Genomic DNA, 18,479 nt, shown 5'->3' on the forward strand with positions numbered 1-18,479 from the left:
ACCGTACCGCTGACTTTTACCGAAACATCGATTCAATTTAAAGGGATCTGAGTACAGTTGGAGTGTTCACATATAGACAGAAAATGCTGAGTCATCGATCTGAGTTCATTTAGAGGGCTGAAAGGGACCAAGTGTGAAAACACCCTTAGACTGGGGTCCAGATTTAACAATGCTCCAATCATATTGAAAGCTGCTACACCACATTATGTGTCTGATCACAAAGATTCCAAAAAGGTATATTTTGGACTATCTGTGACTGAATGTTATGCAGCTATGTGGTAAAAGCATTAAGAATGGTAACAATGGTCACTTTCAGTTTGTGCAGGAGTCAAAAGTTAAAATGTTTGGTTTTCAAAGTAAAGGTCAAACATGTGACATGTGACATATGTTACCCTGTAGCGTGACAACTGAGCATGACACATGGTGCAAACTATTCCTTTTTAAAACCCTATTAACTCAGCCAGTAATTTGCATAACATTTTACAAAAAAATGGAGCAACTTTAACTTTTGACCCCTGTACAAACTGAAACTGACTTTTGTCACCATTCTTGCTGTTTTTACCCCATAACTCCATAACATTCAGTCATAGATAGTCAAAATGATCAGACAAATAATGTGTTATACTTTTCAATATTACTGGAGCATTTTAAAATTTTGACCCCTGTGTATTCTTCATTGACCCCTACCTGGCCGCCATATTGGATTTTCAAGCGGCCAGCACTTTTTCTCAAACATTTATGAAGAACATTTATGCCAAATCTAATGCTTGTATAACCATGTGAACAATTCTGGTCAAAAGTCATACTTATCTGCTCCGCTAAAAGTGAATGTTTTATTTGGAGAATAAACTTTGAGCAGATTTGATCCTTGCAGTTGAATATATTTATAAATGCAACTGAAAGTTGGAGTTACTGACAGAGGTGGGCCGGCAGGGCCACTTCCGTGGTGGACTAGATACTATCTGAATGACAACCATTTATTTATTTATGATGTATTAACATTTATTTACAGCAATTAAATTATTTCACATCTTATCTCTTCTTAAACAGTAGCACAGATGAGAGCTTTTTTTTTTTTAATCCAATCAGATTTCCCTTTCCTGTATCAAAGTGAAAAATCCTCTCTGGCGCCTTCAGAGTTTCAAATGAATCATCCTGCTGGTTAAATCAAATGAGGATGATGTTATGGACTGTCATATTCTTTAATCAATAAGATTTCAAGTTTGCTGTGTTGGACATGTTCTTTGACACGTCTTGGCCTGGAAGCTGGTTTACATTGTCAGTGTGTGCGGATCAGACAGCCGTTTTTTTTAATTGCATAAAGTAAATTCTATATAGGCCCTGGGGACTGCTAATTCGGGTGCTTATCTCTGGATTTGGTAGCATCAAGACGATTAGAGTATCTGACTCCTCCCCCTGGGTGGGACACCAGTCCAACACAGGTTACTTCCCCAGCTGAGGCCAGTAGGAGAGGTGGGCGGATCGATACCAATGCTGGTATTGATATTGAACGATCCTCGTGTAAAAAGATCGATACTCAAGCTTTTTCCTCTCCTGCACGCACTGACTGCTGCGCACTCAGATTCATCAAAGTCTACTCTCTGTCTATAAGAGCAGTGCTGTGATGTGTCACACAACATAGTGTAGCACACCCTTGTATTGTGGTTTGTCAGCCCTGTACCTCAGGAGATTTTAAGTTGTGTTGAGTGATATTTTTTATAACAAAAATGTTGATTGTGATAATAAAGTATTTTGTTGTCACGTACAATGTTTGGCGAAATTCTATCCTAGGTCTTTTGGATCCATTTTATCTATGAAGCTTAAATATGAAAATGTATCGGTATCGATATCGGCAATACTGGGCCTGTATTTACTTGGTATCGGATCAATACCCTAACCCCAGTATCGCCCACCTCTAATGGGTACCGGCAGAGCTTGAGTATCGATCTTTTTACACGAGGATCGTTCAATATCAATACCAGCATTGGTATCAATATTACCGATATTAGGATCGATCCACCCACCTCTAGTACCCATTCACAGCTGGATTCATTGAGACAAAGTAGACTAAAAGTTTTGTCCGAGGACACAGACAGGTAGCATGAGCAGGATTCAAACCCAGGTCTACATATTAGCAGGCCAGTTCCTTATCCACGCAGCTACCTGGTCTACATTTGATGTGTAAAGTTAATCTGAAGTTAATATCAAGGTATAGTTAATGTAAAATCTGTTAGCATTTAGATTTTAGGTATAGGTTTTTTGTCATTGTCAAATTTTTACTTACTTCTTTTTAATGCACAGTGGCTAACAGAGGAGGAGAAACTAATTTGCTGATGGATTTTCAGAGAACTGAAGAGCACCTGGGCTCATTCATAAAGAAAGGACAATAGATATTTAATTGATTTTTATGTATTTTTACTTGACACTGGTTGTTGCTAGAATGCTCCCGAGAAAGGGTGAGTTTTGGCAAAACAGGTATCATTGTCATGTTGACATGGGTTGTTGTCAGCAGCTGGGGAAAGTAACTAAAAAGTAACTAGTAATCTAACTTAGTTACTTTTACAATTGAGTAATCAGTAAAGTAACTAAGTTACTTTTTCAAGGAGTAATCAGTAATCAGTAATTGGATTACTTTTTCAAAGTAACTCTGGCAACACTGTCCACAGCAGACCAAATGTCTCCATCTTTAACTGTCCTTCCTCACTACAGAGGGACGCAGGGTATATAGGGAGAAGGATGCTGAGGATGGAGCCGTCAGGCAGGAGGAGAAGAGGGAGGCCAAGGAGGAGGTTTATGGATGCACTGAGGAAGGACATGCCGGTTGTTGGTGTGACAAAAGAAGATGCAGAGGACAAGGTGAGATGGAGACAGATGATCTGCCAAAACAGGAACAGCCAAAAGAAGAAGAAGAAGAAGCACACCATGTGAAGTTGCACATGAAGGAAAATATTTCCGGTATGACATGTTCAAGGAGCCCCCCTTGAATTGGACTTAAAAAAGTACAACATATTTGCAGTGTACAAACAGACATATTGGACTCCATCACACAGGTTGTTCACTCCAAGGGTGCACAAAACCTTCATATAAAATGATATATTTTAACTGTCAAGGCATAAAAGTGCACCACACCAGAGTTTTCTCATATTTCCTTCTTGCACGGGTGAGGGCACGCTTAACTTCTAAGTGGAGACAGAAAGTTGGCAGGTCTGCTTTGGTTACAGAATTACCATATTTGCCCAGTGATTCTTGGAAAGCAACGTTTCTGAATGTAAATTCTGGACCGCAAATCCAAACGCCAAAATACCCTGGCTGTCTGAGCGCAACGAAACTTAGAATTTGAATGTAAAACGTGTGTATTGTGGAAAAAAAGCTGCACCTGCACCACAGGGCGAAATCAAACGTCAGTCAGGAAAATGTCACACAACGTGACGCTAAAGTGTCTGCACGCGGTGAACCTCATTACTGCATTCAGGATACATTCTGGGAAACTGGATTTCATGCCTCATATATTCAGCACGGTGCCGTTTGATCCAAGAAAGCTATTCAAAGAACTGCAATACTATCAAAACACATCCAGCACCTTTAGTATGTGAGGAAATGCAAAAAAACAAAAAGTCTATATATATATATATATATCCTACCGTCTTTTCTCCTTTTGGTCGCTCTTCATCAACGTCTGCCTTGGCAGGCCTCTAAAACATACACCCCCCTCCTCAAAAAAGAGCTAAAACATTGGAATGACCTACATATGGTTTTATGCACCATATATGTTCACTTATTATAACGTCTTCCTAAATCCGCTCGGTCTTCTGTTGGCGCTGTGACACCATGCCGCTTGTGATTTATGAAAATATGTGGATAAACAATTATTTCACCCTTTATTTCTTCTGGCATGTTTGGGAAATATATTCTGCTATTTCTAGCGGTGGCGTAGAGGGACGGCTGCAGGAGGTCAGCGGGGTTACACACATTTATTCTCAGAAAAGTGATTTAGAACTTGGTGCTCACTGGTTTCTATTATCTAAAACTGAAAGATGCTTCAGGATTTGTATTAAAGGGGAAAGCCTGGATTTTTCAACCTAGGCTCTATGTTTAGATGTTTTTCAGTTCATCATTTCACTTGGGACAAAAATTATTTTAATCAATCCAGTACTGAGTTATAACACTAACAATGTAGAAGGCAAAATAGCTACACAATGTAAGGTTGTGGGGCAAGCTAAAAACAGTCACAGTGAACCACTTCTTGTTGCCATTAAATATGTCAGAATGTCATTGGACACGGCTGGTACCATAGGCAGGGATCCTGAAAGAATTATCCCCCCCACACACACACACGGGAATAAAGCTCGTTGTGCAACCAGAAAATCTGGGAGGATGCCACGGCACATGAGACAAGCTCAGTGGAAACACACACAATGCAACGGTCATCATGGTCACCATGAATTTTTTTTAGCATGTTCAAAACAAATACAGAAAGGGTGGAGGATGCTCAAAAGGGACACAGACAAGGCACAAAGGAGGGACAGACAACGCCATGGCTGGCCAATGGGTGCGCAATGAATGCACAATGATGTGAGCAGTTTGCTGTGATTTTTTATGAACAAAGATCATTAGAAAGCACCCTGTTGTATTTACAATATAGGTTGCGACAGGTGAATGCGACAAATATGACCAATCTATCACTATTGCAAAAAAGTAAACAGTGGTTAAGCTATTCATGCCTGGGGATTTTTGGGTGGTGGGGGAATTGGGGGGGCGTTAAAGAGAGGAGATATGATCAGACATGAGTGACCTCCATGGTGATGAGTGCCGGAGCACAATGCTACAATGCAGCAGACCCACAGCAGGCATTTTGTTCGACTCCTTCACCTTGGACAGCGGTGCAGCCCGAGGCTCATGTCTAAATGATGATCACAATTCTGCATCCAAATTAGATGGGTTGTTTCTTTTCCAACAGCTAGGCAAAGAGTGATGGGAAAATCCTCTGTCTCTCTCTCTCTCTCTCTCTCTCTCTCTCACTCTGTCTCTACATAAATATATATACAGTGAGGAAAATAAGTATTTGAACACCCTGCGGTTTTGCAAGTTCTCCCACTTAGAAATCATGGAGGGGTCTGAAATTTTCATCTTAGGTGCATGTCCACTGTGAGAGACATAATCTAAAGAAAAAATCCAGAAATCACAATGTATGATTTTATAATAATTTATTTGTATGTTACTGCTGCATATAAGTATTTGATCACCTACCAACCAGCAAGAATTCTGGCTCTCACAGACCTGTTAATTTTTCTTTAAGAAGCCCTCTTATTCTGCACTCTTTACCTGTATTAATTGCACCTGTTTGAACTTGTTACCTGTATAAAAGACACCTGTTCACACACTCAGTCAATAACACTCCAACCTGTCCACCATAGCCAAGACCAAAGAGCTGTCTAAGGACACCAGGGACAAAACTGTAGATCTGCACAAGGCTGGGATGACAACAGGCAAGCAGCTTGGTAGAAGAGAACAACTGTTATGATTATTTATTAGAAAGTGTGTTGTGTGGGCCGCCAGAAGAGGAGGTACTGCTGGCCCACCACCAGAGGGCGCCCTGCCTGAAGTGCGGGCTTCAGGCACGAGAGGGCGCTGCCGCCACGGACACAACCGGGAGTGACAGCTGTCACCCATCTTCATTTCATCACTCCATAAAAGCCGGATGTCATCTCCACCTCGCTGCCGAGATATCATCTACCTGTGAAGGTAATTCTCTGCTAAACTGAAAACACTGACTAATAGTCTGAACTTCTTTGGAGCCGTTTTCCTGTAAGTGTTTCCTTATCTGTGGGATTGGCGTTTGGTGTGATCAGCGACGGCTTCGCTTCACACTCCAACCAGATAAGTGGTTAACAGGAGCTGCACGTGTGTGTGATTAGAGGTGGAGGTGACTTTCCACCTTCTGACTGTTTTTGTTACTGGGTGTGCACACACCCACATCTCACTGTTTGTGCTCCTCGCCAGCAGTACCAGATCCGACAGTCGGGGACGGTGATCACCTGGGAATTCGGGACTTGGCGGCTCCAGTATTCTCCGGGTTCTGTGGCGGTGGAAATTGTGTGGTCCCGGCTCTTCTCAGGACAGACGTCTTCTATCCTTGAGCCTGCCCACACGTCATCTTGGTATATTGACTGCTGTCAGATTCTGTGATTGTCTGTATCATCGTTGTGCACATTCACAACATTAAATTGTTACCTTTTGGCTCATCTATTGACCGTTCATTTGCGCCCCCTGTTGTGGGTCCGTGTCACTACACTTTCCCCAACAAAGTGGAAGAAACACAAGATGATTGTCAATATCCTTCGGTCTGGGATTCCATACAAGATCTCACTTTGTGGGGTAAGGATGATTCTGAGAAAGCTCAGAACTACACAGGAGGACCTGGTCAATGACCTGAAGAGAGCTGGGACCACAGTCACAAAGATTACATTAGTAACACATGATGCTGTCATGGTTTAAAATCCTGCAGGGCAGCAAGGTCCCCCTGCTCAAGCCAGCACATGTCCAGGCCCGTTTGAAGTTCACCAGTGACCATCTGGATAATCCAGAGGAGGCATGGGAGAAGGTCATGTGAACAGATGAGACCAGAATTGTTGTGTGGGCCGCTGAAGAGGAGGTACTGCTGGCCCACCACCACCAGAGGGCGCCCTGCTTGGAGTGCGGGCTCCAAGCACGAGAGGGCGCCAGACCCAGAGGAAGTGACAGCTGTCACTCATCGCACCAGCTGTCACTCATCTACACCAGTACTTAAGCCGGACTGCAACTCCACCTCCCCGCCGAGAAATTGACTACCGAGAGGTAACTTCTCTGCTGACTCATATCGTTGAGTGAATTCTGAACTTCTGTTGCAGCCGGTATCCTGTGGTGTTCGCCCTTATCTGGGGAATTGGCGTGTGGCGTGACGACGACGACTGCGCTACAGATAAGTGGTTACACAAGGAGCTGCACGAGTGTGTGATTCGGAGGTGGAGGTCCTCCTCCTGACTGTGTACAGACTGTAGACCACTGAGTGTAAGGACATACACTCATTCATCTTGTCTCTGCTTTTTGCCAGCAGTACCAGGTTCGACAGCCGAAGACAGAGGTCACCTGGGGACTCGGGACTTGGCGGCTCCGGTGTTCTTCAGACCGTTGGTGGTGGAGGCCGTGTGGGACGCGGCCTCTTTCTCGTCGGGGTCTTCTATCTTCGAGCCTGCCCACACGTCACCTGGTGTTAATTGACTTTGCAATTTCTGTATATTTAGTTGTGTATTGTCACAACATTAAATTGTTACCTTTTAGCTTACTCATTGTCCGTTCATTTGCGCCCCCTGTTGTGGGTCCGTGCTACGACACCTTCCCAACAGGATTTCTCGGCCATCGTCATGGATTCCGAGGGGCGTCAGCTCGAGCGTGAACGGCCAATGGAAGAGCCGGGGGCGCAGGCGTCAGCGGGAGGTGTGTTGAGTGAGCTGCAGCAGATCTTAACCGCCTTCACGGCTCGGTTGGATTTAGTGACCGAGCAGAATGTCCTCCTTAATCGGAGAGTGGAGGCTCTCGCCGCCAGGGTGGAAGCGCACGATCAGGGCGCTGCTGCAGCTCCTCCTCTGGCTGGTCCTGGGCCTGAATCAGACGTACCACTGGTCGTTCAACGAACCCCCCCACCATCCCCTGAAGCATACATAAGCCCTCCGGAACCGTACGGGGGCTGTGTCGAGACGTGCGCGGACTTCCTCATGCAGTGTTCGCTCGTCTTTTCACAGCGCCCTGTCATGTACGCATCAGACGCTAGCCGGGTAGCTTATGTTATTAATCTGCTTCGAGGAGAGGCACGCGCATGGGCTACGGCGCTTTGGGAGCAGAACTCACGGCTCCTAACGTCTTATACTGGGTTTGTACGGGAGTTCAAACAAGTGTTTGATCATCCCAACAGAGGCGAGACCGCTTCAAACGTGCTGCTGTCGATGAGACAGGGGCGCCGTAGCGCAGCCGAGTATGCAGTCGACTTCCGCATCGCGGCAGCGAGGTCCGGCTGGAATAGCGTTGCGCTCCGCGCCGCCTTTGTAAATGGACGGTCACCGGTCCTCAAGGAGCACCTACTGGCTAAGGAGGAACCGCGGGATTTTGACGGGCTTGTCGATTTGGTTATACGCTTAGACAACCGTTTGAATGAGCATCGTCGGGAGCAGGCCGGGGGGCGTGACCGGGCACGAGCCGTCCCTCCCCCTTCCGGTTCCGACAAGGTGACGTCGTCCCCTCGCTTCACTGCCAGAGAGCCCCGTGGGGCTACAGCTCCCCCTGCTGAGGAGGCTATGGACACGAGCAGGGCCAAAGTAAGATTAAATGTCAGACAAAGGAGACTGGCCCGCGGGGAGTGTTTTGTCTGCGGCTCTTGTGAGCACATGCAGAGGGACTGCCCTGAACGGTCAAACTACAACGCCCGTCCTTAGAAACTGGGCTAAGGGTGGGCCATAACACACACGCGGAAAGACCCCGCAGATCGGCACGAATCCCAGTAACAATCCTTTGTGAGGAGTTAACCCTTCACGCCCCAGCACTGATAGACACGGGGTCAGAAGGGAATCTGCTGGACAGCAGATGGGCAAAGGAAGTAGGGCTCCCTCTGGTGGCTCTGCCGGCACCAGTGCAGGTGCGAGCACTAGATGGCACCCTGCTTCCATTAATCACACATCAGACACAACCAGTGACCTTGGTTGTGTCTGGGAATCACAGGGAGGAGATAGTGTTCCATGTAACACCGTCTACCTCCCGAGTGATCTTGGGTTTTCCATGGATGGTGAAGCACAATCCCCGGGTCGATTGGCCGTCAGGGGTTGTGACGCAGTGGAGCGAAACCTGCCACCGGGAGTGTTTAGGATCCTCGGTTCCCCCCGGCACTACAGCTAATGAGGAGGTCAAAGTCCCCCCCAATCTATCGGCGGTGCCAGAGGAGTACCATGATCTTGCTGACGTTTTCAGCAAAGATCTGGCGCTCACTCTTCCTCCGCACCGACCGTATGATTGTGCCATCGATTTAGTCCCGGGCGTTGAGTACCCGTCCAGTAGGTTGTACAACCTCTCACGTCCGGAACGCGAATCAATGGAGACCTACATCCGGGACTCCTTAGCTGCCGGGCTGATCCGGAACTCCACCTCCCCGATGGGTGCTGGTTTTTTTTTTGTGGGCAAGAAGGACGGCGGACTCCGTCCATGCATTGATTACAGAGGGCTGAATGAGATCACGGTTCGCAACCGATACCCGTTACCTCTGTTGGATTCAGTGTTCACGCCCCTGCATGGAGCCCAAATCTTTACGAAATTGGATCTTAGAAATGCGTACCACCTGGTTCGGATCCGGAAGGGAGACGAATGGAAGACGGCATTCAACACCCCGTTAGGTCATTTCGAGTACCTGGTCATGCCGTTCGGCCTCACTAACGCCCCCGCGACGTTCCAAGCTTTGGTAAATGACGTCTTGCGGGACGTCCTGCATCGGTTCGTCTTCGTATATCTGGACGATATACTCATCTTTTCCCCGGACCCTGAGACCCATGTCCAGCATGTACGTCAGGTCCTACAGCGGTTGTTGGAGAACCGGCTGTTTGTGAAGGGCGAGAAGTGCGAGTTCCACCGCACTTCTTTGTCCTTCCTGGGGTTCATCATCTCCTCCAACTCCGTCGCCCCTGATCCGGCTAAGGTTGCGGCGGTGAGAGATTGGCCCCAACCAACAAGCCGCAGGAAACTACAGCAGTTCCTCGGCTTTGCAAATTTTTACAGGAGGTTCATCAAAGGTTACAGTCAGGTAGTTAGCCCCCTGACTGCCCTGACCTCCACAAAAGTCCCCTTCACCTGGACGGATCGGTGCGAAGCCGCGTTCCAGGAGTTGAAACGCCGGTTCTCGACTGCACCAGTTCTGGTGCAGCCTGATCCTGATCGCCAGTACGTAGTAGAAGTGGACGCCTCTGACTCAGGGATAGGAGCCGTGCTGTCCCAGAGCGTGGAGGCTGATAAAGTTCTCCATCCTTGTGCCTTTTATTCCCGCAGGTTGACCCCAGCTGAACGGAACTATGACGTTGGCAATCGGGAACTTCTTGCGGTGAAGGAGGCTCTTGAAGAGTGGAGACACCTGCTGGAGGGGGCGTCGTTGCCCTTCACGGTTTTCACTGACCATCAGAACCTGGAGTACATCCGGGCCGCCAAGCGGCTGAACCCCAGGCAAGCCCGCTGGTCTCTGTTCTTCGGGTGCTTTGACTTCCGGATTACATATCGCCCCGGGACCAAGAACCAAAAATCAGATGCATTGTCCCGGGTGCACGAAGAAGAAGCCAAAGCGGGGCTGTCGAACCCCACCGAGACCATCATCCCAGAGTCCACTGTCGTGGCCGCCCTTACCTGGGACGTGGAGAAGACCGTCCGGGAGGCCCTGACCAGGAGCCCGGACCCGGAGACTGGCCCCAAGGACAGACTGTACCCCAAGGACAGACTGTACGTCCCACAGAGGCAAGAGCTGCCGTATTGGACTTCTGTCACGGGTCCAAGCTCTCCTGTCATCCCGGAGTGCGTAGGACCGTGGCAGTAGTCCAGCAGCGCTTCTGGTGGGCGTCCCTGGAAACCGACGTCCGGGACTACATCCAGGCCTGTACCATCTGCGCCAGGGGCAAGGCAGACCATCGGAGGACGACGGGCCTCCTCCAACCCCTGCCAGTGCCTCATCGCCCCTGGTCTCACATCGGCCTGGATTTCATCACGGGCCTCCCGCCGTCCCAGGGCAACACCGTAATCCTCACGATAGTGGACCGGTTCTCCAAGGCGGCCCACTTCGTGGCCCTCCCGAAGCTCCCGACGGCCCAGGAGACAGCAGACCTCCTGGTTCACCACGTCTTGCGGCTGCATGGGATACCTTCGGACATCGTCTCAGATCGTGGTCCCCAGTTCTCTTCACAGGTGTGGAAGAGTTTCTGCAAGGAGCTGGGGGCCACCGTGAGTCTCTCGTCCGGGTACCACCCCCAGACCAACGGCCAGGCAGAGCGGGCCAACCAGGAGTTGGAGCAGGCCCTTCGGTGTGTCACCTCCGCACATCCGGCGGCCTGGAGTCACCATCTGGCCTGGATCGAGTATGCCCACAACAGCCAAGTTTCGTCTGCTACCGGCCTCTCCCCTTTTGAGGTGTGTTTGGGGTACCAGCCCCCATTGTTCCCGCTGGTGGAGGGAGAGGTCGGTGTGCCCTCGGTCCAGGCCCACCTCAGGAGATGTCGCCGGGTGTGGCGGACCGCCCGCTCTGCCCTGTTGAAGGCCCGGACGAGGGCCAAGTCCCATGCGGACCGCCGACGGTCCCCGGCCCCCACGTACCAGCCCGGGCAGGAGGTGTGGCTGTCAACAAAGGATATCCCCCTCTGTGTGGACTCAACCAAGTTGAAGGACAGATACATTGGACCATTCCCTATCCTCAAGATCATCAACCCGGCCGCAGTGAAGCTCCGTCTCCCGGCTTCGCTGCGGATCCACCCTGTCTTCCACGTGTCCCGTCTCAAACCGCACCACACCTCGCCCCTCTGTACACCTGGACCCACGCCGCCTCCTGCCCGGCTCATCGACGGGGAACCTGCTTGGACGGTCCGCAGGCTCCTGGACGTCCGTCGTAAGGGCCGGGGGTTCCAATATCTGGTGGACTGGGAGGGGTATGGACCTGAAGAACGCTCCTGGGTGAAGAGGAGCTTCATCCTGGACCCGGCCCTCCTGGCCGATTTCTACAGACGTCACCCGGACAAGCCCGGTTGGGCGCCAGGAGGCGCCCGTTGAGGGGGGGGTCCTGTTGTGTGGGCCGCTGAAGAGGAGGTACTGCTGGCCCACCACCACCAGAGGGCGCCCTGCTTGGAGTGCGGGCTCCAAGCACGAGAGGGCGCCAGACCCAGAGGAAGTGACAGCTGTCACTCATCACACCAGCTGTCACTCATCTACACCAGTACTTAAGCCGGACTGCAACTCCACCTCCCCGCCGAGAAATCGACTACCGAGAGGTAACTTCTCTGCTGACTCATATCGTTGAGTGAATTCTGAACTTCTGTTGCAGCCGGTATCCTGTGGTGTTCGCCCTTATCTGGGGAATTGGCGTGTGGCGTGACGACGACGACTGCGCTACAGATAAGTGGTTACACAAGGAGCTGCACGAGTGTGTGATTCGGAGGTGGAGGTCCTCCTCCTGACTGTGTACAGACTGTAGACCACTGAGTGTAAGGACATACACTCATTCATCTTGTCTCTGCTTTTTGCCAGCAGTACCAGGTTCGACAGCCGAACACAGAGGTCACCTGGGGACTCGGGACTTGGCGGCTCCGGTGTTCTTCAGACCGTTGGTGGTGGAGGCCGTGTGGGACGCGGCCTCTCTCTCGTCGGGGTGTTCTATCTTCGAGCCTGCCCACACGTCACCTGGTGTTAATTGACTTTGCAATTTCTGTATATTTAGTTGTGTATTGTCACAACATTAAATTGTTACCTTTTGGCTTACTCATTGTCCGTTCATTTGCGCCCCCTGTTGTGGGTCCGTGCTACGACACCTTCCCAACAAGAATAGAGCTTTTTGGAATCAACTCCACTAACCATGTTTAGAGGATGAGAACAACCCCAAGAAAGCCATCCCAACTGTGAAGCATGGGGGTGGAAACATCATACTCTGGGGGTGCTCTTCTGCAAAGGGGACAGGACGACTGTACCGTATTGAAAGGAGGGTGGATGGGGTCATGTATTGCGCGATTTTGGCAAACAACCTCCTTCCCTCAGTAAGAGCATTGCAGATGGGTCATGGCTGGGTCTTCCAGCATGACAATGACCCCAAACACACAGCCAGGGCAACTAAGGAGGGGCTCCATAAGAAGCATTTCAAGGTCCTGGAGTGGGCTGGCCAGTCTCCAGTCCAGAACTCAATAGAAAATCTTTGGAGGGAACTGAAACCCCAAACCTGAAAGATCTGGAGATGATCTGTATGGAGGAGTGGACCAAAATCCCTGCTGCAGTGTGTGACAACCTGGTGAAAAACTACAGGAATCGTTTGACCTCCGTAATTGCAAAGGCTACGTAACAAATATTAACATTGGTTTTCACAGGTGTTCAAATGCTTATTTGCAGCAGTAACATACAAATAAATTATTAAAAAATCATACATTGTGATTTCCGGATTTTTTTTTTTTTTAGATTATGTCTCTCACAGTGGACATGCACCTAAGATGAAAATTTCAGACCCCTCCATGATTTCTAAGTGGGAGAACTTGCAAGATTACAGGGTGTTCAAATACTTATTTTCCTTACTGTAGATACTACACAGTCAAATGCACATTATCACAATGCAGATGCCAGTATCACCCAAAAAATGATCAGGGGTCTAGAACGCAGACGTGGCACTAAACAGATGCTGAAAGAACACCACTGGTCACTGAATTGTGGCACAGAGGAAACACTAAGGAAGCTCAGTGGACACACAAGACTCCATGGTTGCACAGTGGAAGCACAGAGGATGCTCAGTGAATGCATAAATTGCCAAGAAATTTGGTCTTTAAGACACCGATACAATGCACAAGGGACATTGAACCACTCACATAGAACAGTGTTTTTATGTCCCTTGTGCACCCTAGCAATTTCTGGATGCACAAGGGAGGATGCCATCCTGTGTAAGGGATTCTTTAATACCCCGCAAACCTGTCTCCACACCAATGAGCAAAGGTTTGGATTGTCCACACTATTTAGCACTCGTTATCTGGGATCTTAGTAAGTCAGGCCCAAAGTGTCTCATCCAAGGACACAGAGAGGCAGCCTGAAGGATACACCTGGAATCAAACTGGTCAGGTTAGCTTAGGTGTTGGAACATGCGCAGGTGCTGTGTTTTGCTGCCTCCACCACACCCCAGAATGGCCACAACCACAACTGGTCCATCCCCTTCTCTTTAAAGTAATCATCTATCTGCAGCACCCAGGTGAAATGTGGACAATTCCTTCGTCTTCTCCAGCTGCTGTGGTCCTCAAACCTGAGGGACCTATGTCTCGGATCATGCCCACATGGCAAAAATATCGTAGCTGACCTTCACTCACAATGCAAGTGAAACCCCTCTTCTGGGTCTCCGTCAGCAACCGTTTGTTTGACATAAAGTCATTCTAACTGTAACTCAAGGATTCTCTGAAGAAACCTTGTCCCAAAGACATCCAGAAAGACAGGAAGTACTAGAATTTAGAAATAGAAACAGGGCAGTACTGTATGGCAAATCTGTGTCAAGCTGGCAGTTCTCAAAAGCTGAGTGAGCATGCTGGGTGGAGACAAGTGAGGGAAGCCACCAAGACACCCATGACAGCTCTGAAATCGTTATAGACTTTTGTGGACATAAGTGGAGAAACTGGGAATGGTGCAACCTTTGCCTGTTGTATCCCCATTCACAGCTTCATATTGGAGAGGAGTTGAGAACGAATGTAAAACAGGAAAACAGATTAACTATAGGCTCAGGTTTCCCATGTGGATCTGGCAAGCACCAAATGAAGTTTTCGTGTTCTTTTGAAGAAAATCCTACTCTGTACCATTTCATCACAAAGCTGTATAATTGGTGATGAAACTGACAAAAGTTGCACTCCTTCTGAGCTGTCATGGGTGTCTTGGTGGCTTCCCTCACCAGTCTCCTTCTAGAATGTTCACTCAATTTTTGAGAACTGCCATGCTTGACACACATTTATCATGTAGTGCCATACTGTTTGTATTTCTTAGTGATTGATGCCAATGAACTCCTCCTAGACATATTCAGTGATGTGGAAATTTTCATGTGTTCACCCCCTGACTTGTCTCAAGAAAACTGGTTGTAAAAGTGATGATTCAATCCTTATATTTAGAACTAATTACCCAACTTTTCTTGGAATGTGTTGCAGGTCTTAAATGCAATGGCTGTATATAGTATAATAGGACAGCAGGTTGTGAAGAGTTGATAAATAACAAAATTTAATTTATGATATTTATATCATAATGAGCAGCCTATATACAACGCGCCATTGGAGAACACAGGCTCTATGCCCGCTAACTGGCTGATTGAAAGGGTGCTGCCCCATCAGAGGTTAGAACTACATCACTTTTTCAAATGATCTGCAGAGTGCCATTGTGATACAGAAAACATGCGTCTGCCTGATACATTATGATCAACGCTAGTCAAGTGATACACATCATGTACACTCTACACCTTTATTTTTTAGAAAATGTGCAAATGTTTAGAAATACATGTACAAATTGCAAGAAAAGACAAAGCTTGATATTTTATCCAGTAAACATTTAAAGTTTAATTTACAGCCTGTGGGTGAAAGCTCTCTGCTAAGAGTGAAAACCTTCATTCCAAGAAGGAATAGGCTGTATTCTGATAAGTATTACATCATAGTGATTGTGTATAAGTTTTATACACACCAATGCCTGGCATGGGGAGAACCCATCTACATCTCTGAGCTGGCACCTTATCTGCAGGTCTAAATCCTTGTTCCTGGGGACAGCATTATGAAGAATTTACCCTGTATTTATTTTGAAGTTGATAAACATAACGCAGTATTGGCCATTAGGTACAAAAAATCTCAATTTGAGGGTGCATATTGCCATAATGATTAAACCAGATTTAAGGATTATTTTTAAGTAGGATGGCATATCTACTCATTCACACATGGTGTCAAATATCATGGGTGTAATATTGGTAGAGGGGAGTATGGGGATAACAAAGAACATGGAAGAAAGTTACTTTGTATTGAATTGTGTATTTATATTCTTACAATCAAATGTTCAGTATATGATTAGTCAGTAAATGACAGAACACTCACATTTGTTTTTGCTATAAACAGGTCTGAAAACACTAAAGTTTGTAGAGTTGTTCAAATCTTTTCAAGGAGAGTCAAACAGGTTTGTAGCACCCACGTGCAGCATGTGCAGAGAAAGGATGCATTCATATCAAGGGGGATATTTGAATCTGCTTGGTTATACAACCAAGCTGGCATGCACACCCATGCTATGTGTGCCAGCCAGCAGCCAGCAGCAGATAGCCCAGGAGTCTGGGCTCTGTTTATAGCAGTAGGCAGGCTACTGAGCTCCTGCATATATGCATAGGGCCAGCGGCCAGCTATTAAAGCTGAGAGATTTGTGCTGGAGTACAACTGCCACTGAGGTACATATGCTTCAACTGTATGTATCAGATTATTGTTAATATTGTTGTCTTAATATTAATTTTTTTGTTTGAAAATAGTACCAGGTTGTAGCCCATGTCATGGTGGTTCAGAATATGTAACTTTGGGGAGTTCACCTTTTGTAGTTTTAGAGCCTATTCCGGACAGATAGAAAGACAAAAGTAGCCATTTATATATATATATATATATATATATATATATATATATATATATATATATATATATATATATATATATATATATATATAAAGCAAGATGTGTCTATGGCTTGTGCATGTGCATCCTTTATTAGGATTAATTTTCATAACCTTTATTTTGAAGTCATCATCATTATTGGCACAAGGTGGAACGTTCTCATGTGACAACTTCGACAAACATCGTTGACAAAGATGAGTCACTCTCTGCTTTAAACAGATGCCTATCTCTAACGCGTTTACGGGGGGAGAGACAAAAGAAATAAATTAAACAAATAAACAATACGCAAACAGTCTGAGAGATATGTGAGCCACAGACACACAAAAGCTTCTTGCTTTATTATCACAAGACAGAACTTCGACAAAGATCGTCATCAAAGCACGGCACTGCACTTAGTTAACAAGTGAAATGAAGTTGACCACACACGGTTTTAAAAAGGAATAGTTTGGACCATGTATCGTCTTTACTTATCACGTTACAGGGTAACATATGTCACATGTCATAGAATCCAATAGATGTAGACCTTGTTTGACCTTTACTTTGGAGACCAAGCATTCAACACTGTCAACACTATACTATTTATTAATCCTATTAGCTCAACCAATAATTTGCATCACTTTTTACCAAAATTGGAGCAACTTTAACTTTTGACCCCTGTACAAAATGACACTGACCTTTGTCACCATTCTTGCTGTTTTTATCCCGTAACTCCATAGAATTCAGTCACAGATAGTCCAAACTATACCTTTTTGGAATCTTTATGATCAGGCAAATAATGTGGAATATTTTTCAATATGATTGGAGCATCTTTTAATTTTGACCTCTGTGTAATTCTTCAATTGACCCCTACCTGACCACCAATTGAAAAGTCAAGTGGCCAATCGTTTTTTTCAAAAGCGGAGTTTCTAAGGAGTATTTCTGCCGAATTTGATGCTTTTATCACCATTTGCATGCTTGTTTCACTTATCTGCTGCACTATTCTGGACCCATAAGGGTTAAGTTTGGCCTGTAATAGATACCGCGGCTCTCGAGCAGAACTGGAAATGTTGAATGTGTGGTTCAGACCATAACTAACAAACCTGCAAAAAAAAAAAAGAAAAAAAAAAAGGCAAACACATACATACTTCTCTCAGCCTGGTATTAAAAATGTGTTGCTGTACATAGAGCCCCCCCCCCACACACCCCCCACCCCAGCTGGTTTGCATGAATGCATCCATATGGAACTTATATAGACACACTGGCATTCCTGTGTAAGTCTCATTCTTGAAATTCACGGATCCACAAGCATAGGCATGGGTCCACATCCCCATATTATATGTACCGTGTGCATATACACGCACACACATATACACACACACATGCCCTCCCGGACACACTCATACACTGTGTAAATGGCATGCACGTTTGTGCAAGCAATGCACAGAAAAAAAACATGGCAAAAATGCCTGTCTTTACACATCTAACTACTTAACTGCATGTAAAAATACAGTACGGGCTCGGAAACCGCATGGGAGCCGCCCCCTGCCCCCCTCACAGGAAGTGTTCCTCCCCTCATCACCGATTGGCTGATGTTGTAACCAATTAGATGTGAAAGTCAAAAAGGAGTGGAGCTCTGCTTCTCTTTGAGTTTATTTTTCTCCACAGCTCCGTCTGTCTGTCTCTACGCTCACCTGTTTTATTTTTTGTCCTCTGTATTTTTGACAAGCACGCCCCTGCCTCGAGGCAAAATATTTGTTTTTCATGAAACCACCATTAAGATGAGGAGGGGAACTTGGAAATAAAAAGATGAAAAATGACTAACTAACATAGAAGACGAAAGTCCAGAAAGAAGGAGGGATAAGGAAGAGTTGGAACTTTTCTTGCTAGCTGCGCTGTTTTATTTGTAGCGCTCACGTTGTCTTGCCTTTTAGCTTCCTTTGTGTATCACAAAAGTTGAGAAGCACCTTTTTTACAACACTAATTTCCAAACCCACAATGCTTTACCACTTCTAGAACCACAGAACGCCAAATGGGAGCTTGAACCCAACATGCATTCTCAAGCCAACCTGATAGTTGAGTCGAAGTCCAACCCCTTGTTCACATCACAAC

The 18,479-nt window shown here is 46.7% G+C and overlaps 1 protein-coding gene and 1 long non-coding RNA gene across 7 annotated transcripts in view; both read right to left on the minus strand.

Moving 5' to 3' along the window:
• The window catches only part of LOC117504079 (ninjurin-2-like), a 69,095-nt gene that overhangs the window by 12,059 nt on the left and 38,557 nt on the right, over window positions 1–18,479 (minus strand). The gene's annotated exons all lie outside the window — the stretch shown is intronic.
• LOC117504081 lies at window positions 652–17,370 on the minus strand. Its single transcript, XR_004558719.1, has 3 exons — window positions 17,355–17,370; window positions 10,894–10,895; window positions 652–789 (listed from the first exon to the last, which is right to left on the minus strand). It is a non-coding gene; the product is annotated as an uncharacterized LOC117504081 (long non-coding RNA).

Source organism: Thalassophryne amazonica, chromosome 22, assembly GCF_902500255.1.
Source record: "Thalassophryne amazonica chromosome 22, fThaAma1.1, whole genome shotgun sequence".
NCBI classification, from domain to species: domain Eukaryota; kingdom Metazoa; phylum Chordata; class Actinopteri; order Batrachoidiformes; family Batrachoididae; genus Thalassophryne; species Thalassophryne amazonica.